Below are 25,254 nucleotides of genomic sequence, written 5' to 3' on the forward strand. Positions count from 1 at the left end.
TGACCACCGTATGCATCTGTTCTCTGATTGCGGACTCTTTACAAAGCTTGCCATGATTGTTTTATGTTTATATAGTACAAAATGTCTAATAAGTAATACTGGACAATTAGATAGATTATTTCTCTGTACATGAACATAACTGAAATTAAATATTTTCTTTGTTATATTTTTTCTTGGGTATCTCTTGAATATGTTGAAGATGAGTCCTGACTGCAAATTACTTAGAATACTACTCAAATTAAACAGAATATTATTCCTTGAATACAAGAGCACGCTGCCTGTTTTTGGTATTATTAATTTGGTAAGAATATTGCATCCATTTAAATCTATTAAACTCCAAGATAATTTGACCTAAAATATTAAACCAATTACTCAGAACATGATAGCATGTTTTTGTGATTATTCCTTAGGTAAGTATTATAAAGAAATGTTTTCCTTTCAAATTAATTAAACAGAGAAACCGTTTGACCTATAGGTGTCAAACCCGGTTCAAATTACTAAAGATACGATGCTTGCTTTTGTAACTATTCCTTTGCCACTTTTTATACAAGAATATTACATCAATTTAAATCCATTAAACTCTGTTTGTTCTAAACATGTCAAACATACAGCATATAACTCACAATTCCCTTCGTGCACAGCACAATGGTTTTCTATAGAACATTTTAATCCATTTAAATCCAATAATTTAAAGGTTAAAGTGAAATAACTGAACATAAACATAGAATCCTGAGAAAAATTCTAGTTTTAGAAGAAAATTTCAAACAGCACTTAGAGGCTTTTGAATGTAAACACTTCATATATATATATATATATATATATATATATATATATATATATATATATATATATATATATATATATATATATATATATATATATATATATAAAGTACATTTCATTTATTTATAAAAAAAAAATCCTGTTTAGTAATTTCCCATTTTGTAAAAGTAACCCTTAGTTTAAACTAAGTCTTACAGGGTTTAAGATTTAGTCAATATAGATAAATACTCACATCGACAAGAAGGTATTCTCTGGAAGAATCAGTGGCTCTGTTTAAAGTAGCAAAAACTGTTTGATTGTAACTTCTTTTAACACTGACAGCTAAATACTGTTAGATTTAAATGGTAAATTTGTAACTTAGAGGATGTGGTGGATCATTTCCTGTTAGATATGCCTTTAGTGTTGTGCATTTTAAACTGTTTGAAATCAAGGATTCAAGTGAAACATTTTGAAATATGTCATTTCATTGTATCTATATTCTATAAAATATAAAAAAATATGATATTAAACTAATATGAGTGTTTACATGATAAACTATGAATGTTAAAGTCTAAGAATGTTTGGCACAACGTCTTTAGGGTGTGATCTAAGTGTTTAGATCAGTAAATTCAAAAATGTGTCTTTGACCTTTCAGTGTCAAAACTTCTCTGCCACCAGAAGGTTAAACAAGAGTGCAGATTCTCAGAAGACTCAGAGAATTGCATGAATTTAATTTTTTAAATGGTGACCAAAACTGAATCTGAGTTTAGATTCCCTTTTTTCAACCATCTGGTCGACAACAGCAATCCCACATTCTATTTCAATAAAGACCTTTTTCTTGATCTTGTTCTTCTTTCCTTTTTTTAGGCAGAATGCAAAAAACAGAAGTAAACTACTTTTATTTGCTGTTCATCCATTTTTAATCATTTACCATTCAATGTTTTTATTCAATTTAATCATATGATCAATTAGAATAATAATTGTAACTATTTATATAATAATTTCAGTGATTCATTAATTGATTGGTCATTTATATTATATTATATTATATTATATTATATTATATTATATTATATTATATTATATTATTTTTTGTTTAGCATTATGACTATGTGTTTCAAGGGCTGGTTGTCTTCTTGAATAACAAATTTTTTTTGTGTGGAGGCTGATGATAAAATAACCCTAATTAATCAAATTTTTATTCACAAACGGGGTTCAAAATAACCTAGTTAGTGTTTAAAAAATACTGTATACATACATACAATGTTTAAACTTCAGTTCCAAGACCAACTTGAATTTTTCTGGATTATTGAGTGATTCAGCAATAATGCTCTCTGTAATTAATAGTGAGGTAAAAGTCCACAATGAAATACAATAAGATATTTTCAGAGTATAGGCTACTCCTAGGTCTTTCTTTCTTTCTTTTTATATTAAGAATTCCAGGTAGTGAAAATCTTGCAGACTCTTGCTCGGCCCAAATAGAAATTAAGTCCTCACTCAAAGTTGCTAGGTATAGAGCAGCAATTTATACAATGCTACAAGCTTGGGATTCAGTTTCATTAAATGTGTATTTCTTTTCAGCTGACCCTTCAGATGTGTTGACTTCCCCTTTCAGAAAAGGAGCTGCAGGCACACAAGCATGGTGTGAGGCCCTGTGTGAAGTTGACATGCAAGACCCTCTACAATTTTGTGTGTGTGTGTGAGTGCGGCGGGTTGCTATAGTAATGAATGCTTTAACACACATCTGATCGATTGTTATGCTGTGCTCACTGCATGAGCATGAATCATGGCCATGCACACACTCAGATTAATCTACTGCACAGTATTAATGATAATAATAAAGCAATTATTCTGATACTCAGTTTTTTGACAAACCCACTAGACTGAACCTCAAATGTCCAGAAAAATCATCACTAATAGATTTAATCTTAACAAACATGCCCCATAAGTATTTATGACCACTGTGTCATTGCAACACAAAAATTCCTAAAACTAAGCCAAACGTCATAACCAAGCATGACATGAAACATTTCCCAAGGGTTTCTATAATTTGGAATGGGAATAAATTAATTTAATTTCTGACCTTGAAATAGCCTGGGAATTTTTTAATGCAAATGTTTCTGCTTTAGTCAACAAACATGCTCCTCTCAAAAGGTACAGGGGGAAGGGTCGGAATAATGCATGGTTTTCTCATCCTTTATTAATTATGCTTCATGAGATCAACCTGGAATAGGCAAAAGCTAGAAAAACAGATTTAAACTCAGACTGGCTTGATTTTAGGCAATTACACAATGTACGGACAGTTGCAGTCAGAAAAGGTAAAACTGAACAATTTCATATACAAACATCTCACAATCTAAATAATTCATCCAAATTTTGGAAACGTGTTAAATCATTAACTGAAAATAATAAAGGTATAGAATTTCCATCATGTTTTAATAAGGGCTCTGATACAATCATTGATAAAGTAAATATTCTAAATTGTTTTAATGAACACTTCATAGCTTCTGTTTTTTTTTGTTTGATTCAGTTAACGGTGCTCATGTGAATCCTTTGATTGTTCAGTCAGAGCGCTTAGTGTCTAGTCAATCTTTCAACTTCTCACCAATTGCAATCTCTGAGGTATTGCAAAGCCTTTAAATCTTTAGATGTTTAGAAATCGGCAGGTCCTGATCATTTAGAACTTTACTTTTTAAAGCTAGAAGCTGATTTTATTGCCCCACCTCTGACTCATATTTTTAACCTTTCACTTGACTTAAATGAAATTCCACTCATATGGATATCAGCTTTTGTCCTTCCCCTGTTTAAAGGTGGAGATCCCACACACCCAAATATTTACCGGCCCATTTCCAAGCTGTCAGTCTTGGCCAAAGTCCTTGAAAAACATTTGTCAACAATCAATTAAAAGAATTTCTGTCTGTTAATAATATCCTGTCTGATTTTCAATCTGGTTTCTGAAAACAACATTGCACAACCACGGCAGCCTTAAAGGTACTTAATTATGTTATTGAATCAGTTGATAACAAAAAACACTGTGCAAAACCTTATTCATCGATCTTTCAAAAGCATTTGATACAGGTGATCATACTTTACTGATCTGCGTTATCCATACGAAGACAAAAACATTGGCATGTTTTTATATAAATCTATCCTGGGTTTACTTCCTTCCTATCTTTGTACATACATCTATAAAACGTATGCATGTAGCTATAGCCTCTGGTCACAGGATATATTTTTACTGTCTGTTCCAGTGGTACGTACTGAGTTGGGGAAAAAGACATTTAAATTTGCTGCTCCCTCTGCCTGGAATTGTTTGCATAGGACATTGAAACTGAAGGAACTGGTTTCGTTGGACAATTTAAAGTAGTTTTAAATGATCTGGAGAATGAAACATTGGGTTGTAGATGTCAAATAAGGGCTAACACTTCTTTTACGACTACAGAGTAATTACGCTGGTAAGAATTAAACTTTCTCGAAAAGAAACTAACGGGATCTACTACTCTAACATCATCAGACTGCTGAAGGACGGCTCCAGTGCCCACGTTTCTGGCATCAACGTGCAACCGGAAAGTTCTCAAAACACAGAGCTGCATGCACAGGCGCTGAACACAAAGACTTCACATTTTGTAAAGCTAACCAAACAAACTTTGTCTTACCCTTCAACAAATCAGTGAGCGGTGCCACTACAGTATAAAAAAGTTACGACAGAACGATCAATAGTATCTGACCAACCATAAAAATCTCATAAGCGCTTTGTTGTAGGAGAAGGAATGTTCTGAATGGCTTGCACTTTAGCCTGAATTGGGCACACTTCATTCCCACCACCTTACCGAGATAGGTCACGATTGCTTTCGCAAACTCGCATTTGGCTAAGTTCACTGTAAGCTGTGCATCAGACAACCGTTTCAACACCGAACGAAAGGTGCTTTAAGTGAGTCTCCCAACTGTCACTAAAAACAACCAAATCGTCTTAATAGAGGCACAACCCTCAAGATCTGAAATTACTCATGAACTCATGAACCGGTAAGAATATAGCCCTGATGGAACAACAAAAGATGATATTTTTTGTGCTCTCTTGGTTAAAGGCACTTGCCAGTAACCTTTCAGCAAGCCAAACTTACTGACGAACTTAGCTAACCCAACCTGGTCTAAGCATTCTTTGACGTGGGGCAAAGGAAAACAATCTGGTTTCGTTAAGCTATTAACTTTAGGAAAATCTGTACAAAATCTCACAGTACCATCTGACTTTACAAGTAAAATACGTGGAGAAGCCCAATCCGAAAATGAATGAACCGCAATATTGTGATCCTGCATATACTCTATTTCCTTACTCATCACCTCTAGTTTCTCAGGTGCAAAACGATAAAATTGTATAACAGGTTTTGCATCTCCCACATCAATGTCATGTTCTAGCCAATCAGTACAAGACAGCACGTCGCCAAATAATTCAGGAAAACTGTCACATAGATCCTGGCATTTTACAGGACATAAATGACGGAGAGTAAACCTCTGAAAAAGTTCTGCAATCACTCTGAATTCAATCGACCACGGAACACAGAATCACCAGGCGGATTGATCTCCTCTTCCTCCCCCACTAAACTCACATTACCCACATCGATGGAAACGACCGAAAGTGCCAGATGCAAAGATGTCACATTTTCCCTAAGGTTTGCCTCATTTTCATAATAAGGTTATAAAACATTTACATGGCACTGTTTAATGGACTTCTTTCGTGATGGGATTTCATCGTCATAATTTTCATCAGTCAGTTTACGCTGTACAACAAATGGGCCATCCAATTTAGCTTCAAAAGGAGAAGATATCATAGGCCTTAAAGGGTTAGTTCACCCAATAATCCAATAATCAAAATTATGTAACTAATAACTCACCCTCATGTCGTTCCAAAAACCTGTGAGACCTCCGTTCATCTTCGGAACACAGTTTAAGATATTTTTGATGTAGTCCGAGAGCTCTCAGTCCTTCCTTTGAAACTGTGTGCACGGTATACTGTCCATGTCCAGAAACATAAGAAAAACATCATCAAAGTAGTCCATGTGACATCAGAGGGTCAGTTAGAATTTTTTGCAGCATCAAAATTACATTTTGGCCCAAAAATAGCAAAAACTACGACTACTTTATTCATCATTGTCTTCTCTTCCGTGTCTATTGTGAGAGAATTCAAAACTCTGCAGTGTAGTGATATCCAGTTCGCAAACAAATCATTCAATGTAACCGGATCTTTTTGAACCAGTTCACCAAATCGAACTGAATCGTTTAAAACGGTTCGCGTCTCCAATAAGCATTAATTTGCAAATGACTTAAGCTGTTAACTTTTTTAATGTGGCTGACACTCTCTCTGAGTTAAAACAAACCAATATCCTGGAGTAATTCATGTACTCAAACAGTACACTGACTGAACTGCTGTGAAGAGACAACTGAAGAGGAACACCGAGCCGAGCCAGATAAGAATCAAGGAGCTGATGATACTGTTGATGTGTTATTCAGCGTGAAGCTGAACCGAACTGATCCTTTTGGTGATTGATTCTGAACTGATTCTGTGCAAGTGTAATGAGCGCGGGTAAACCGAAGGCTTGAATCAAGGACAATCATCTCAAATGACGCCATTACGTCAAGCGCAAAAGAACCGGTGAACCATTTTCTGAGTTATTAATGACATTATTTTGATTATTGGGTGAACTAACCCTTTAACACCAAAACTTGATCGCGGATAACATCTATCCAGCTGCATGCAGTACGCATGGAGAAGTGACTTTAACGACTGATGGAATCTCTCCAACGCGCACTGACTTTGTGCATGATACGCAGTTGACTGATTATGCTTAGTGTGCAGCTGTTTTAACACTGGCTGGAAGAGATGAGAAGTTAGGTTTGAGCCCTGATCACTTTGGACAATTTTGGAAAGATATAATTTGGGTTAAAGCTTTCACAATAGAACGAGACGTAATGGCACGCAGTGGATGCTGCAGGAAAGCGTGTGTTCAAACATATCACTGTGAACAAATAAGTGGTGGGAAATAACGAATTACAACTACTCACTTTACTATAATTAAGTCGTTTTTTTCAGGTACTTGTACTTATTTGAGTATATTTTTAAAGCTCTAGTTTTACTTGTACTTAAAATACAAACTAAGCAAAATAATCTACTTCCTTACTTTTAAATCACAGTTCATTACTGAGTACGCCCAGTGGCGGAGCCAGAGGGCTAGTTGGGGTGGTAATTGCCACCCCAGACGAAGTTCTTGCTACCCCTGTTACCACCAGGCGGCAAGGAAGTCGACCGGAAGGTGAAGTCGGGGACGTGCCGCCATCTTGTAGCAGAACTTCACTTGTGTTAGCATCCCATTGACTCCCATTCATTTTGGCGTCACTGTGACAGATAATAACTTTACATCTGAGGCGTTTTAAAGACTCAATTTGCCCATTATTTATTTCTAAAGATACACAACAATGTATAAAGGGCTCCATTACCTTCTATGTTACATTATGGCCCGGTAGAAACAGTTTTAAACAGGCTAACAATTGCATCATAACCACTCGACTCTCTGTCACACAGCAGAGAAATTACCGTACAGAAAGGAGGAGAAGCTCGCAGGCAATTAACTTAATATGGTGTACTGGCGTTACATTTTAAAATACTACACAAAATAATGAATCAGAATACTTACTCCTGATTACTCAAGCCAAAGAACTCCCCACTAAAGCTCGCCGTTATTGATGGCAGTTTGCACGCACAGCTACTAGAAGATTTACATATGTCAGACAGGTTGCTGACGTCATCAAGCTTAGTTTGAGTCTGCGCGTCAGAAACAGAAGTGCTAAAAAACTCAAAAAATAGGCTTCACTTGTCTCAATTGAGTTCCAATGGGGTCGCTGTGTCCATTTCCTTTACTGTCTATGGTTGCCACCCCACTGAAAACATTACACTGTTTGATTTTTATGAACATTTCTCAAATCTCCCAGCGGATGTGAATGCATCCTTACGCAGCATGCACAAGCGTGCAGCTACTGCTACACTTTCAATTGGTTAAGCTGACACGCAGCTCCTTCGTGTTCCAAACAGCTTCATAACAATGCGGCAGCACACACGGGATCGATGAAGAGCGTTTTGCTGGTATGTATGGCTTTTATTGGTATTAAATTAAACGAAGTACTGTTTTAACGGGAAGTAAGGGAGACGTTGCACTGTAGTGTTTAGCATTAATCCTTAATGAGCATTAACATTACTAGCCCCGTGAAACTGACTGACTAACGTTAATTCTGTCAGGCCAGCGTGAAGATGCTTAAAACATGTTGTTAGCAAATGTTCAGCAACAATCACAGATATTAGGTAGGCTTATTCATATTGGCACGTGTAATGCAGCATATTGAACTAATCTTATTAAAACCACCGTGGAGATACAGGGATGCAAACAGCGCGCTTTTTGGCGCCTCACGCTTTTTCACGTCAGTTTGGGTGACTTGGGTCTGAGAGGGTCTGATTATAATTTCACAAAGTCATCTGAAGCCATTCCATAGCTTAATGTGAGGGACAGAAGTCTATTTTACAACATTAAAGTTTACGCAAACTCGTTTTCCCTCCTCTTTGGCTGTCAGTCATTCTCCATTCAGTATTCAAACAGCGCGCGCGCCTCGTCCGGTTACAGCAGGATACACGGTAAAACTCTGTCCAATATGATATATTAACATTATAATGCTTGATCTGTAGATAAAAGGCTGTGGATTTGCATAAAATGACTTTATTGTGTGTATTTGTATTTCATATTTGTTGCTGTTTTAATGAGTTGCTACTGTATGCCTGCTAAGTTAGATCACACACATCACAAGGACTATGAATCGGCATCAAACGCACAACAACTGGAATTTAAAACTGAAGAAACAAATGATCAATAAAGTGTTGGACAGATATACACTAGGATTTGTGCGCTCAACATTTCTTCACTTTGTGCCGTGAACTTCTAAATGCGCACTTGTGCAGTGCAGCACACTGTGACCCCATTTTGCTTTGAGCACATCATTCTGCACCCACGATGCGCATACGCGCTTTGTGTGCTCTGTTTTGAAGCATTTCATATTATCATGGTTTTGCGCACTTAAAGACTATCAAAAGCCTTTATTTTTTATACCTAGCCTACACAATACATTTAAAATAAGCATAATTTAATTGTATATTATTTATGTGTAGTGTAGGCTATATAAATATACTATATACTAATAGTTATTTGTTTTTATTAACATGTTTAGATTTTAAAAGTTACTGTGCAGATTTTTTCAAGAATTCTTTTTTGCTGCTCATTTATACACTCACTCACTTAGTATAATAAAAATACATAATACATTTATTTAATATTTAAAGGTGTTAACTGTAATCTTACAATGCAAAATGATAACTTACAAAGGATTAAATTCATCACAATTATGTAAGTATCTGGATATTTGCCACGGGGCGAGGGCTTCAATAACCTCTCTCTTTTTTGACCATACATGTGTTTGCATCCCTGATAGTAGATATGACTGTAGAGATGTACTGAAGTAACTTTGTATAGACGTATAATTTATTAGCACTGAACATAACATGTCTAGACGTCTTTCCTTGTGTTGTCAAATAGGCTAGACCTCAATATACTCAGATTTTGTCGTAATGTATTACTTTAGTATTTGTATTATTAGTAACGCTGTACTCATGGTAAATAATAACAAGCAAATTGTTCCAAATTTTGGTTTCTTCATGAGGTGTGTAACCAAGCTTTCCTTTGAATAGGGACAGCAGAATGAAGAGAAAAAGCGATATCACCAACTTCTTTCTAAAGAAGCAAAAGTCAGGTGCAGATCAGGGCCAAACAGATCCCAGTCCCAGTGTCAGCTGTTGTAGTGAACCATATGTAGGTGATGGACAGGGAAGTCAAGAAGAGAAAGATGATGACACACAAGAACCCAGTGTATCACCAGCAGGTCAGAGCAGTGAGCAGAGGCAGTAAATTGTGTCTTAAATTCAGATTGTGTGATGATTTTTGTGCAAAGTATTATTGTATAATATTCAATGATAATTTTATAATTAATTCAATTTCAGAATAAGACCAGAGTGATACGGTTATTTCTACCAGTGATTAGGAAGACTGTGAGCCAGTCCTAATAGAAAAAGAAGAACAGTGCACTGAACTGAACAGCTCAAGCATCACATGTGCACCAAAAGGACCAAGTGGTAGGTACATTAGCCATGTATAATAGCCATGATCTAGACTAGTGCTGTTCACTTCTTGATCTAGTATAATAAAAAGTGTATGTTTATATATTTAATTTTTACTTAAAGACATCTCAAGATCGAAGGATGAAGAACCTGTTCAGCCATGTCTCGCCAGGTTGCCACGAACCCCATTTGGAAAATTTACAAGGTCATTCAACAGCTTTTGGTATAAGGACAATCCATTGCTAGAGTACTCTGTAAGTCAAAATGCAAGTTACTGCTTTGCCTGCCACCACGGAATCTTCCTTTACATCTGGATGTGGGTTTTCCAACTGGAAAAAGGCATTATTTAAAGATTCTGGTTTTAAACGTCACTCAAGACCAGACCAACATGCAAATGCAATGTATACTTGGGCAGAATAAAAAAAGAAGCAGGGAAAGTGAGAAATCAATATTTGATGCCTTAAATGAGAATAGAAAACAGCAAGTTGAGAAAACTAAAAATTACATCAAGACAATTGCCGAGGTCTTACTCTTAACTGCTACTCAAAACATTGCACAGAGGGGCCACAGGGAGGGTGGTGAGTCTGAGAATGAAGGCAATTTCTTAGCCATTTTGAATCTCGTTGCAAAGCATGACCCCTTTATTGATGAAAGACTTGCTGGACAGGGCAATGCTAAGTACACTAGCCACCAAATCCGAAATGAGATGCTTCAGGTCTTAGCAGATATGGTGCAGAAGCAAATTGTTGCAGAAGTAAAAGAAAGCGAAGTGTTCAGTGTATTGGCAGATGAAACAAAAACTTGGAAAAAAAGAACAAATGTCTTTATTGCTGCGATACCATTACAGCGGTGCTGTACACGAAAGCTTCTTGCACTTTCAGTCAGCAGAAAGCTTGGATGCAGAAGGTCTAAGCAAAATGATAGTTGGATGTTTGGAGAGGCATGGGCTTGACTACAGAAACAACCTTGTTGGCCAAGGCTATGATGGTGCATCAGTAATGAGCGGGAAACATTCTGGTGTGTCTGCACCGATTAAAAGCAATGCCAGGTTTGCATTTTATGTGCATTGTAGTGCTCATTGTCTGAACCAGTCAGTGCCTGAAACTGAGGAGTTTTTTACTCTTTCTGCAGAGTATTTATAAGTTTGTGTCTGGCTCTGCTGTCCATATGAAGTGACTTGATGTTCAAAAACAAATGTACCCAAATGAAAAGCCTAGGGAACTTCAGCAACTTTCAGATGTTAGGTGGGCTTGCCGGTACATGGCATGAAGGACTATGAGAGACAGGCTTCCAGCAGTTTTGAGGCTCTTGCAAGACATTTCACTTGAGAAGAATAGTGGAGATAGGAAAATAGAAGCAAAGGGTCTTTTGGCTCAAATTGACCTACAGTTTATAGGACTTCTGGTTACTTTTTATAAAGTGTTTGGGGATGTGAAAATCCTGTCTGACATGCTCCAATCCAGAAGTCTGTAAACAATGAAGAGTTAAATAAAAGTATTTTCTATCAGGTACTTGACTGTCTTACAGCAGAAATAGATAAGGCGTTTTTCTGAAAAGTACTGTGAGATAATGGAAGGAGTGCAGTCTTTTGACCCCAAAAGCCCATCATTCTTAAAAGAGGAACCCCTGCTAGCTTTTGGGAAAACATTCGAGTCAGATTTAGAAGACCTTAAGAATGAGCTACATCAAACGAGATGGCTTCTTTTCAGAAGGGAAAAAAGTGGAGATAGACCAGCTTCTCTACTTGACTTTGTGGGGTTTTTGGAACCTTACAAAAAAGGTTCCCTATCTGTCGGTCACTACGAGTTATGTCGACCGACAAATGGGGTCTCACTTGGGAGGCCAATCATCTCTGATTTTAAGAGAAAACGCCAATGAAATTGGCAAGTGGATTAACACACCTGAGCCACTCCCCGTGCCAGCGGGTATAAATAGGGCGACAGGTGCATCCACTCATTAGATTTTTGCTTCGGAGCCGAGTAGTGGATGAAGAAACCTCTACAAAGCCATCATCTTTGTTTTGTTCTAACTGTTCCTGGTCGGTGTGACGGCGCATTACAGCGGTGTCCCTGCGAGTCGGCGATTCCCCTGGGCGCTTCGGCTAAAAGAGACAGTTCTAAAAGAGCAAATCACGGACGATTCGCGTCTTTTTCAAGATGCCGTTTCGTCCGTGTCCTTCTGGATGCGGTCGTTTCCTGTCTTCGGTTGACGGTCACGAGCGTTGTCTGCAGTGTCTGGGCGTCCAACACGCTGAGGCTGCGCTCGTGGATGATTCATGCGTCTACTGTGGGCGTATGAACATGGCAGCGCTGCGATCGCGTCTCTCACTCCTCAAGGGGAGTGCAGCAGACCCCTCTGTCGCCACCCGTCCCGGTCTCTCTGGCTCGAGCAGAGGGCCGCCGGCTGGCGCTCTGGGAGATCTGAGGATCACAGTGAGAGCTTCTCCGCCGGGCCACGCCCCACGGACCTCTCACTCCTCACGCAGCGACTGTCCCGTGCAGCTGCCGATTGATTCTGCTGGGCCGTCTCACAGCGGTCCCAGCGTGTCTTTCGGTGCGCCGCCCGAAGACCAGATGTCGATTGCTGCATCGGGGGATGGGTTATCGACCTCTGAGGATGCCTCTGTTGTCGGCCATGCTTGCCCGGGCAGCCGTGAGTATCGGACTGGAGGTGACTACACCGCCCAGTCCCGAGCCCTCACGGCTGGATGATTGGTTTCTCGGCGCGGGACGCGGCTCACAACCTCGTTCTGCTCCGGTGCCTTTCTTCCCGGAGGTGCATGAAGAGGTGACGAAGTCGTGGACGGCCCCTTTCACGGCCAGAAGCCGCTCTTCTCCCTCTTCCATCCTCACCACCCTCGATGGCGGGGCAGCCAGGGGGTACGTAGAGGTTCCCCAGGTGGAGAGGGCGGTTGCGGTGCACTTGTGCCCACAAAACGCCGCCACTTGGAGGAATCGTCCGCGCCTCCCGTCCAAGGCCTGTAAGCTGACGGCCGCACTCGCTGCCAAGGCCTACAGTGCTGCGGGCCAAGCTGCCTCTGCCCTGCATGCCATGGCTATCCTGCAGGTACACCAAGCCAAGGCACTCAAAGCCATGCACGAGGGTGGTACCGACCCGGGGTTGATGCAGGAGCTGCGCACGGCGAACGACTTCGCCTTACGGGCAACGAAGGTCACGGCGCGGTCCCTCGGGAAGGCGATGTCCACGCTGGTGGTCCAGGAGCGGCATCTCTGGCTGAACCTGGCTGAGATGAGGGACATGGACAAAGCGCGCTTTCTTGACGCCCCCATCTCCCAGGCAGGCCTGTTCGGCGACACTGTCGAGGACTTTGCCCAGCAGTTCTCGGCGGTACAGAAGCAGACTGAGGCCATCCAGCACATCCTGCCCCGACGTGTCTCTCCGGCTGCCACCGTTCCGTCGCGGGTAGCGCCTCAGCCTGCTCGTCGCCGTGGGCGCCCCCCTGCGTCCTCTACGCCAGCTCCGCCCCGTGCTGAGAGTTCTTCGAGGCCGGCGCGTCGAGCCCCGCGCAGGAGAGCGGCGCCCCCCGTGTCACTCCCGGCTGCGAAGTCCTCCAAGAAGTCGACCAAGCGGCCCTGACACGGGCAACTCGGAGATGCGGAGAACTGCTCTTCAGGAGATGGCGAAGACAGCGCCACTCCTTCCCCCGGAGGAGGGCCGGGCGGAGAATCTTCAGTTTCTGTTTTGTTCTGTTCCGCCACTGGAGGACCCACATTTTCAATAAAAGAGCAAATTCTCCTTCCTCCGAGTTGCAAGGCTCGTGGCTTGACAATGAGCGACGCACAGCTTCCTCACTCTCACCCACGACGCCCCCTTTCGCCAGCGGCCAAGAGGTCGCGGTTCGGAGACGCAACGCCTCTCCACGCGTCTCTGGCCAGTTCCTCCGGGAACACGAGGAGTGTGGTTGCGATGACCCAGGACGCAGTGCCTTCTGGGCCTTCCGGCACGACTCCCCATCGCTGCACCACTGCGGGTATGTCGACTGTCCCTTTGGTGCCACTTGTACGGTATCTGGGAGCGTGGCTTGCGCTGCCCAACCCGTCACGCTGGCTCATCCAGACGGTTCGACTCGGCTATGCGATTCAATTCGCCCGGCGACCCCCCAAGTTCAATGGCGTACTCGAGACTTCGGTGGCAGTCCAGGACGCCCCTGTCTTGCGAGAGGAGATTGCTGTCCTCCTGGCGAAGGATGCAATCGAGCCGGTCCCTCCAGCCGAGATGAGGACGGGGTTTTACAGCCCTTACTTCATCGTGCCCAAGAAGACCGGAGGAACTGGCCAGAGACGCGTGGAGAGGCGTTGCGTCTCCGAACCGCGACCTCTTGGCCGCTGGCGAAAGGGGATCTGCGAGTCTTGAATCGGGCCCTACACAAGCTCCCGTTCAGGATGTTGACGCAGAAACGCATTATCAAATGCGTCCAGCCCCAGGACTGGTTTGCAGCGATCGACCTGAAAGACGCGTACTTTCATGTCTCTATCCTCCCTCGTCACAGACCGTTCCTGCGCTTTGCTTTCGAGGGTCAGGCATGGCAGTACAAGGTCCTCCCCTTCGGGCTCTCCCTGTCCCCCCGTGTCTTCACGAAGGTCGCGGTGGGCGCCCTTGCCCCACTTTGGGAAGTGGGCATCAGGATCCTCAACTATCTCGACGACTGGCTCATTATGGCCCGGTCCCGAGAAGAGTTGTGCGATCACAGGGACTTCGTGCTTCGGCACCTCAGTCAGTTGGGGCTTCAGGTCAACCGAGAGAAGAGCAAGCTCTCCCCTGTGCAGAGAATCTCTTATCTCGGTATGGAGTTAGACTCGGTGAGTATGACGGCACGTCTCACCAGCGAGCGTGCCCACTCAGTGCTGAACTGCCTGAGTTCCTTCAGAGGCAGGACAGTGGTACCGCTGAAACACTTTCAGAGGCTCCTGGGGCATATGGCATCCGCAGCCGCAGTCACGCCGCTCGGGTTGCTTCATATGAGACCACTTCAGCACTGGTTACACTCCCGAGTCCCGAGATGGGCATGGCGCCGCGGTACACATCGTGTCACCATCACACTGATGTGTCGCCGCCTATTCAGTCCTTGGTCGGACCTTGCCTTTCTACGGGCCGGCGTGCCCTTAGAACAAGTGTCCCGGCACGTTGTTGTCACAACAGATGCCTCCAACTCGGGCTGGGGCGCGACATGCAACGGGCAGGCAGCCTCGGGGTCCTGGACAGGACCTCGACTGCTTTGGCACATCAACTGCCTGGAGTTGCTGGCAGTGCATCTAGCTTTGCGACGGTTTCGTCCGCTAGTGCTGGACAAGCACGTGTTGGTCCGCACGGACAACACTGCGGCTGTTTCGTACATCAACCGACAAGGCGGGTTACGATCACGTCGCATGTCTCAACTCGCCCGTCATCTCCTCCTCTGGAGTCAGACGTGGCTCAAGTCGCTGCGCGCTGTCCACATCCCGGGGGAGCTCAATCGTGCAGCCGACGCGCTCTCACGACAGCTCACTTTCCCCGGGGAATGGCGACTCCATCCCCAGACGGTCCAGCTGATCTGGAGTCGATTCGGGGAAGCCCAGGTAGACCTGTTTGCTTCCCACGAGTCCTCCCACTGCCAGCTGTACTATTCCCTGTCCCAGGCCCCCCTGGGCACAGATGCACTGGCACACAGCTGGCCTCGGGCTTTACGCAAGTATGCGTTTCCCCCAGTGAGCCTGCTCGCACAGACACTGTGCAAGGTCAGGGAGGACGAGGAACAGGTCCTGTTGGTTGCGCCTTACTGGCCCACCCGGACCTGGTTTTCGGAACTCATGCTCCTCGTGACAGCCCCTCCCTGGCGCATCCCCCTGAGGAGAGACCTTCTCTCTCAGGGGCTTGGCACCATTTGGCACCCGCGTCCAGATCTCTGGAACCTCCACGTGTGGCTTCTAGACGGGACGCGGCAGACCTAAGTGATCTGCCCCCAGCGGTGGTAGACACTATCACTCAGGCTAGAGCCCCTTCTACGAGGCAGGCCTATGCTCTGAAGTGGAGTCTGTTCACGAATTGGTGTTCTTCTCACCGAGAAGACCCCCGGAGGTGCCCGGTCAGAGTCGTGCTTTCTTTCCTGCAAGGTAGGCTGGAGCGTGGGCTGTCACCCTCCACCCTGAAGGTGTATGTGGCTGCCATTGCAGCACATCACGATGCAGTGGACGGCCGGTCCCTGGGGAGGCATGACCTGATCGTCAGGTTCCTGAGGGGTGCCAGAAGGTTACATCCTCCTAGGACACCCCTGATTCCCTCCTGGGACCTCTCTATTGTCCTGGCGGGACTTCAGAGGGGTCCCTTTGAGCCGCTGGATTCGGTTGAGCTGAAGTTCCTGTCTCTCAAGACAGCGCTCCTGATCGCGCTCACTTCCATCAAGAGGGTCGGGGACCTCCAAGCATTTTCGGTAAGTGAAGAGTGCCTTGTGTTCGGGCCGGCCTACTCTCACGTTGTCCTGAGACCCCGGCCTGGATACGTGCCCAAGGTTCCCACCACTCCCTTCCGAGACCAGGTGGTGAACCTGCAAGCGCTGCCCCTGGAGGAGGCAGATCCAGCCTTGTCGTTGCTGTGTCCCGTAAGAGCGCTTCGCATATACGTGGACCGCACCCAGAGCTTCAGAAGCTCTGAGCAGCTCCTGGTCGGCTTTGGAGGTCAGCAGAAGGGGAAGGCTGTCTCTAAGCAGAGGTTGGCCCACTGGATAGTGGACGCCATCGCCTTGGCTTACCATTCCCAAGGCGAGCCGTGCCCCCTGGGGGTGAGGGCCCACTCCACACGGAGTGTGGCCTCCTCCTATGCGTTGGCGCACGGCGCCTCTCTGGCAGACGTTTGTCGAGCTGCGGGCTGGGCGACACCTAACACCTTTGCGAGGTTTTACAACCTCCGTGTAGAGCCAGTTTCCTCCCGTGTGTTGGGTAACAGGTAATTGGCGGGAAGGGCTGGCTGGGTGTCTCGCTTGCTGCGCCATTCCCCCTAACACGGGGATGTGAGCGCCTTCTTCTCCCAGTAGAGTTCCCCGGTTGGCGTACCCTGGTCGAGCATCCTCCAGCACCCTCGGCGTCAGACTTGGCGGAGCAGTCTGTCGCCAGGCCCAGTACCGGCGTTAGCATGCCCGGAGCCGGTCAGCCCCTGTACTGGGCTAGGTGTCCATATGGCTGGGTTCCCTGCGGGTAATCCCATATGTGTATTCTTCCACGGTAAGGTTTCCCTCTTGGCAAACCCGTGTCTTCCCTTGACAGATCGCTCTGTCGGTCTCTTCTGGCAGCCGTTCCATCCCTACTCCAAGGTAGGACCTGCCTCAGAGACCCTTTCCATATGTAGTACTGCCCCCTGGGTCAGTCCATATCGATATATCCACATGTCACCTCCCTACGGGTAGGATGTGGTCTCCGTAGTGACCTTTCCTAAAGGCTCGCTTCCCCATTGTCTTGCCAGCTGAAAGAACAAATAGGGAAGATTTGAAGCAATCTTTCACTGAAGGTTGAAATCCCTTCCATTTACTTTATGTGGGCGGAACAGCAGCATGGCCTTCTCCAGCAGCGATGTACTCACCCTTTGGCCCCTTCGGTACCAAGGTCAGTGAATTTGCGCTGGGGCTTTGGGAAGGTTACGACCTTAAGCGTAGCTTTTGTGGCATGCCAAGGCTTGTCAACAATTGCAGCGCCTCAGGGTTGTGACGAGGTTCAGGTTGTGGCGTTTTCCATAGGACCCCATTTGTCGGTCGACATAACTCGTAGTGACCGACAGATAGGGAACGTCTCGGTTACGTACGTAACCCTCGTTCCCTGATGGAGGGAACGGAGACGTTATGTCCCCATGCCACAACCTTGAACCATTCGCTGTTGCCGGGACACGTTCTCGGCTCCTCAGCGTAAAACCTAATGAGTGGATGCACCTGTCGCCCTATTTATACCCGCTGGCACGGGGAGTGGCTCAGGTGTGTTAATCCACTTGCCAATTTCATTGGCGTTTTCTCTTAAAATCAGAGATGATTGGCCTCCCAAGTGAGACCCCATTTGTCGGTAGACATAACGTCTCCGTTCCCTCCATCAGGGAAAGAGGGTTACGTACGTAACCCGAGACGTTTTCCATGAACATTTTAGGCTTAGTAAAATTCCGGTTGTGATTCCAGTTAGCACTGCATCCTGTGAAAGAAGTTTCTCTGCCCTTAAATTAATAAAAACCCACCTCAGGACAACAATGGCAGATGATAGATTAGGTCACCTGGGCATACTCAGTGTTGAGTCAAGGAGGGCACATTCCATTAATATGGAGGACTTTGTAAAACATTTTGCTTCATCTCACCAGAACCGCAGAATTATGCTGTTCTGAATGTTTGTTTTTTTGTGAACTTGGTGGTGCCATACCACTGGATAGATGCAGGTCATACCTGGTACAACTTTTGAAGTTTATCATTAGAGTCAGTGTTAAAGGGCTCTATGTTTTTTTTTTTTTGTATTGTTGTTCTATTATTATTCTGGTGGTACATATTTGAATGTGTACAACTGCCTTGTCCTGCCTTGTTTTGACAGGTCCAAGTTTACCTCAGTTTTTGTTTACTATTGGACTTGATTAGTTCAAGGAGCACTTTGAATACTTGTTCTATTTTTGCTGTATACTTAATACATATATAATTGTGTACATTTTGGAAAATAAACAACTTTAATTTAATCTGTATACATTTTGTGGAAAATTATTTATTTTTAGTGTAATTGAACACTTTGTAAATTGACCCTCCAAAATAATATCTTGCCACCCCTTTGCCACCCGTTTTAAATTCTAGCTCCGCCATTGGTGGCAAGGACTTCGTCTGGGGTGGCAGTTGCCACCCCAACTAGCCCTCTGGCTCCGCCACTGACTCCATATCCCATTGTTTTTGCCACCTTACCTTCAACCTTTCCTCAATAATACTCTTGATTTCATTCTTACTTATACTAACACTTAAGTTAATTCCATTATTTTTAATGGCTTCCTTTGCTGCCTTATCTGCCATTTCATTTCCTTGGATACCAATATGCGCAGGTACCTATAAAAAATTCACTGTAAGTCCCATCATTTGTATTCTGTATCAGCTGTATTTCTATTAAAATATCTGGTCTACTTTCCAAATGACTATACTGTATGCTAGCCAATGACGAACTTGAGTCCGAACAAACAACTGATTTTAAAGGTCTTATCTCCTCTATCCAATCATTTCCCCTGTATAAACCGATAACTCATCACTAATAATTTTCCTTATTGCTAACTGAAATTCTGGAACAATAAAAGCGACTCCTATCCTATTGTCTATATTCTTTGATGCGTCTGTATATATCTGAACATAGCTGTGGTAATCATTTCTGCACATTACATGAACTCCATTCTTTGTCCCTGTTTTTCTTTTCTAACAATGTAAAATCTACTGTAGCATCTGAGAGTAACCATGGTTTTATTACTGGTAGCGGAATAGTTCGACTAACTATTAATTGATTAACTTTGAATTCTATTGCTTTCTGTATTAATGTCCATCCGAAACTTTTAGTTTTTCTCCTCTCTTTTTCCCAACAGGGCTTTAAAGTGTCTTGTGTAGGATGCTCTTGACTGTGGCCTTGTAAATTTGCCCAATAACTCAATGATAACTGTATGCTACGATTGGTGTAGTTTTTATAGCTCCTGTACATAATCTCAATACCTGATGCTGAACACAGTCTAACTTTCTAAGTGATGTATCTGCTGCTGATCCATACACCGCACAACCATAATCAAATACAGATCTAATCAGCCCACTATATATGGCTTGTAATGCCTTCCTATCAGCCCCCTATTCACTTCCCACTAAACACCTCATTATATTTAACACTTTCCAATATTTGTCCAATATTTTCTGGATATGCATTGCCCATGTAACTCTTTCATTTTAACAATAAAATCAATGTTCCTTCCCCTTTTCCAGATTGCCCCATCATCAGCTAAAAGCGAGAACCCCAATTGATTTTCCAAAATCCTCACACACATCAATTATCATTATCGAAAATAATAAAGGACTAACTATACTTCCTTGAGGAGTTCCATTTTCTATCATACATTTCTCTGAATAACTGTTTCCTGTTCTAACTTTTATTGCTCTCCCTAATAAAAAATCCTTAATCCATCTATACATTTGAACCTTAATACCTAACTTACTTAATTTGATTAACAGCCCTTCTCTCCCCATCACTGTTGGGAACGTTACTTTAAAAAAGTAATTAGTTATAGTTACTCACTACTTGTTCCAAAAAAGTAACTGAGTTAGTAACTGAATTACTCTATAATAAAAGTAACTCGTTACCAGGGAAAGTAACTATTTGCGTTACTGTAAAAAAAAAAAAAAAAAAAAAACAGCAGTATTTTAGCAGTTTTCACAAGTCAGTTGAAATGAGTAGAACAGACAGGTGTTCGTACATAACTTTCGATATTTATTGCACGTCAAAAGACAGCAAGAGTTTTATGCTGCACTTCAAGTATTATCTTTGTAAAAAGTGTTTTGGGCCACTAGCTTTGTAGATGCGTGTGTCACACATTACATGTACACATCACATGCATGTTCTTGTCTTTGACCACAATGAATTTGAAGTAGCGCTTATATCTCCACCTTGAAAATGCCAACTTTTCTTCGGATTGCTCCTGACTCGCCATTTCTGCTGCTGCTGCGAATCTTTGTGTAGCTGTTGTGTGTGTGTGTGTGTGTGTGTTTGGCGCCGCTGGCGCTGGCGGGTGTGCCGGCATGTTTAAAAACACTTGCTCTGATTGGCTACCATGAAACACATGACTCTGCCTTAGCCAATCATAATCGCTTATCTCGTTATTAACCCACCTCCACACTCGCTGTGTGAGCCAGGGTTGCGTTCGGATTGCATAGTTTATTAAATCAATGCATAGTAACGCACCGCATTTAACTTTCAGTAATGGTAATGGCGTTTTAACGACGGGAAAAGTAATTAGTTAGATTACCCCGTTACTGAAAAAATAACGTTGTTACCTAACGCCATTCTTTTAAACGCCGTTATTCCAAACACTGCTCCCCATCATGTCGTATGCTTTCCGTATATCAAAGAAAATAGCCACAACAATCTCTCTATTTATTTGTGCTTTTCTTATATCATGTTCATACATACAGCTGGATCCATGGTATTTCTCCCTCTCCTAAAACCACTCTGATATTTGGATAAATATTTATTAGTGGTGGGCCGTTATCGGCGTTAACGTGCTGCGTTAAGGTGAGACTCTTATCGGGCAATATAAAAATATCGCCGTTAATCTATTCTCAAAGTTGGGTTGGGAGCTGGGTCTATACTAAGCAAGCTATGATGACTTTCACCTTGATATTTTATATAACCGACTGGCTAAGGCCAGCCTAAAAACATGCTTAGGACAGTTGACGGGCCATTGCTGCGCATCGTCATGAAAGCTTATCTTTTTCACGTGTTTTTAAGCCTTACCGCTTGTAGATTTAAACATTAAAGCATCCAAACACAAGACACGGAAAAGCTGAACAGAGTAGCTGGTTACTCGCGCGCTGTGTTCGGTGGCCACGAGAGAGATCGAGAGCCGCGTATCACGGACAGCGAGACTCAAACGAGCTCTCTTCTGCGAAGTTCTCCTCGAAGTCCCTCCTGCACCTGAATGAACAAATACAAATCGCAGTTTGAACAAACAAAAAGATGTGAAAGAGCCCAATTCAGTTCTCGCGGTGTTCTGGTGTTCAGGGCTCACGCAGAGAAAGGCCTCTCAAAACACTTAAAGATCAAATTTGCTTATTTTTGGTCTTGTGCCGACAAATACATTCAAAATATGTTAAAATATCCACCTTGGAAATTATGCTCGAAAAAACTTGTCAGTTATTTCTTAAGTGAAAGTAAACAGTTGAGGAAAAAAATGGGATGTGTATTATATTAGATGCGTTCATCATCTCTTAAAGTGACCACCCCTAATTTAGCTACTGGCTGCTGTAATGTTAATCCAAGAAAATGAAAATGAAAATCACTCACTGCTCTTGACTGAATTACTTTGTAGTTTTAACAGTCAAACCAAAAATTATTCAGACACCAGATATAATTTTTGATATATATAGCAAAACTGTAATAATGTAAGAAATGTTGAAGGTGTCTGAATAAATGTAGGTTTGATTGTATATTCCATTTTTCATTGAAGACTATCCAGTGCTATTTTACATGTAATTATTTGGTTTCTGTACCTTGACACCTACAAACTTGAAAAAAACTTAAACATTGTGTAAATAGCTCAAATAAATGAAAATAAACGAGCATACAAATTAAACAATTTCAAACAGGGCCCACTAATACAACCTTCACCGGGGCCCCGCTGACCCCAGCTACGGCCCTGCTCACGCCTTTTTCACACATAATCCATCTGCAGTGCGTATGCAGTCTGTGTACATTACGTATGTGGTGCAGCACGGACTCGATGTGCTTTCACACAGGACATGTTTGCAGTTCGCTACTCAGTACGTAAACGATCGCTGCACTGCTGCAGACACAACGCTCCTGGAACGCAACTGGAATCCGTTAACATGGGTGCGTAAAAAAATATACAACACATACGCACTGCAGACAGAGTATTTGTGAAACTGGCGTGAGGTTGTTTACACCTTGTGCAATGTGGAATTAGTTTACAGCTTTTTCAAGCACTTTGTGATGCATTTTGGAAACAGGAGATGAGCCCCTTTTCTAATGCACCACCTAGCTTGATAAACCCCTTCTCAAAGACTTACTGTTTGTCAATTTTATTTGGGTAACACACATATTCTGAATGCCTTCGGCAGAATTCGAATGAGCCATAGATTAATCTAGATTAATTTCAAGATCACAGTGAGATTAATCTAGATTAAAAAAAATTAATCTATCAATCACCTTTATTTATATAGTGCTTTAAACAAAATACATTGCGCCAAAGCACTGAACAACATTCATTTGGAAAACAGTGTCTCAATAATGCAAAATGATAGTTAAAGGCAGTTCATCATTGAATTCATTGATGTCATCTCTGTTCAGTTGAAATAGTGTCTGTTTTAATTTGCAATCAAGTCAACGATATCGCTGTAGATGAAGTGACCCCAACTAAGCAAGCCAGAGGCGACAGCGGCAAGGAACCGAAACTCCATCGGTGACAGAATGGAGAAAAAAACCTTGGGAGAAACCAGGCTCAGTTGGGGGGCCAGCCCACAATCTATGCCCACCACTAATATTTATTACTTTCCACACAATACATTAACCTTTCAATTATCATTTTTTCCATTATTTTACAGACATTAGATGTCAAAGCTATTGGTCTATAATTTTCTGGATTTGTGCAATCTTTCCCTGGTTTAGGTATTGGAAGAATCACCGCCTCCTTCCAACTTTGTGGTAATTTTCTTTCCTCCCATATTTTATTGTACATTTTTACTAAAACATCTTTGGATGATTCACTGAGCAGGTTTATCATTATATACTGTAGCAAATCTGATCCATGCCTGGAGCTGATTTTTTGGTTTTCCTGACAGCACGATTTAATTCTGTCTTTGTAAATAACATATTTAATTGGTCATTCAATGCACTTTCCCTTCCTCTTTTTCCCTCTTCACTAATATTGTTTGAGTTATGAATTTTAACAAAATTTTTAACCAGCATTTCTGCTTTCTCCCCATCTCTTATTGCTGTTGTTTCTCCATCCCTTAATATTGGATACCCAAATTCTCTTTTATTCCATTCTTTCTTTTTATCATTCCCCATACTTTACCAATTTCTGTTTCCCTTCCCACTGTGTTACAAAATTTCCTACTTCTTGTATTTTTTATGATTCTCCTTACTTTTGCTTGCCTCCTTTTATATTCAATAAAATTCATTTAATTGCTTTATCACATTCATTTGTCCACCATGGTACAATCTTCTTTTTTATACCCCCTTTCTTCGGTATAGTCTGACTTGCCGCTAATAATATCGCATTACAAATAAAATTATTAACATTAACAACACTTTCTTCAATATCAATTTTTTTCATTTCTTGCTCACTAATATACCTAAAAGACTCCTAATCACCATTTTCAAAAAACCATTTCTCCACTCCTCCTGTATTACCTTCTTCTATATGTAAACTAACTTCCACTACTATATGATAATGATCACTTCCTATAGTAATTTCTCTATTTAGATCCCATAAGTATACCCCCACAAGAGAATTTGATACAAGTGTAAGATCAATAGCTGATTCTGTGCCCGTTCTGACATTAATCCTTGTACCCCTTCCATCATTTAAACATACTAGGTCTTTAATTTCCATTAACTCTTCAATAACTGTTCCATTCCCATCATTGCAATCATCCCATAAAGTGCTATGGGCATTAAAATCTCCACAGCATATAATTTTTCCTTCTAAATGTACAGTAAGTTAATCTATTAACTCTAGTGATAATCTTTTACATGGATTATAAAAATTAATCATTTTAACATTTCCTTCTTTACTCAAAACTTCTAATACTATAAATTCCAACTCATTACCTTTCTCAATAACCCTATATTGTCTTCCATTTTTAACAAATATTATACACCCTCCCCCAATATCCTCCTCTCTATCTCTGCGTATACCATCATACCCTTTAATACTAAAATCTAACACTGGCTTAAGCCATGTTTCCTGGATACATCTGATTTCTGTTTTCTTTCTAAGCTTTTTTATAAATCCTTTAAACTCCTGACCATTAGCTAACAAACTTCTTGCATTCCATTGTACAATATTCAAGTCGACTTATCACCTGCGCTTCCTGTCTTTCCACCATCTTCCAGTCAGTTTTTTATATTTTCCCAAGATATATTATCTATACCCAAAAACCTTTCAGCTTCTTTCAGAATTATTTTAATTTTCTCTGTTTTTTTTTTTAACTTGATCTGTACAATTTATTACATAAGCAATGAACAAAATCAACGTATCCAATGTCAGTTCTGTGCTGCTTTCCTCTGCTTGACCAACCTCTTGTCTCAAGTTATTTTCCATTGTATTGTTTTCCTCTGCTTGACCAACCTCATGTCTCATGATAATGTTTAACAGTACCATCACTTCTCCTTTGCTCTTGAACCTTCTTCACTGCCTCTGCGTAACTTATGTTGTTTACCGCTCTTACTTTTTCAATTTCCACTGCTCTCTTCCTTACATCACATCCACTGTATGTTACCCTGTGTTGCCCACCACAATTACAGCAATTATCCTGTACACCCTCTCCAAAGTTTTCAATTCTATGCTCACCTCCACACTTGGGA

The 25,254-nt window shown here is 42.3% G+C and overlaps 1 protein-coding gene across 4 annotated transcripts in view; it reads right to left on the bottom strand.

Moving 5' to 3' along the window:
• Positions 1–25,254, bottom strand: part of LOC127961419 (B-cadherin) — a 70,247-nt gene that overhangs the window by 29,114 nt on the left and 15,879 nt on the right. The window contains exon 1 of one of the 4 annotated variants that reach the window (XM_052560503.1): positions 1,016–1,076. The exons of the other annotated variants lie outside the window; for them this stretch is intronic. The gene's annotated coding sequence lies outside the window, so the exon portion shown is untranslated. Of the gene's footprint in view, positions 1–1,015; positions 1,077–25,254 lie in introns of those variants that run through there. 4 annotated transcript variants of the gene reach the window in all.

The sequence above is a fragment of the Carassius gibelio genome, chromosome B7 (assembly GCF_023724105.1).
Source record: "Carassius gibelio isolate Cgi1373 ecotype wild population from Czech Republic chromosome B7, carGib1.2-hapl.c, whole genome shotgun sequence".
Classification (NCBI taxonomy): Eukaryota; Metazoa; Chordata; class Actinopteri; order Cypriniformes; family Cyprinidae; genus Carassius; species Carassius gibelio.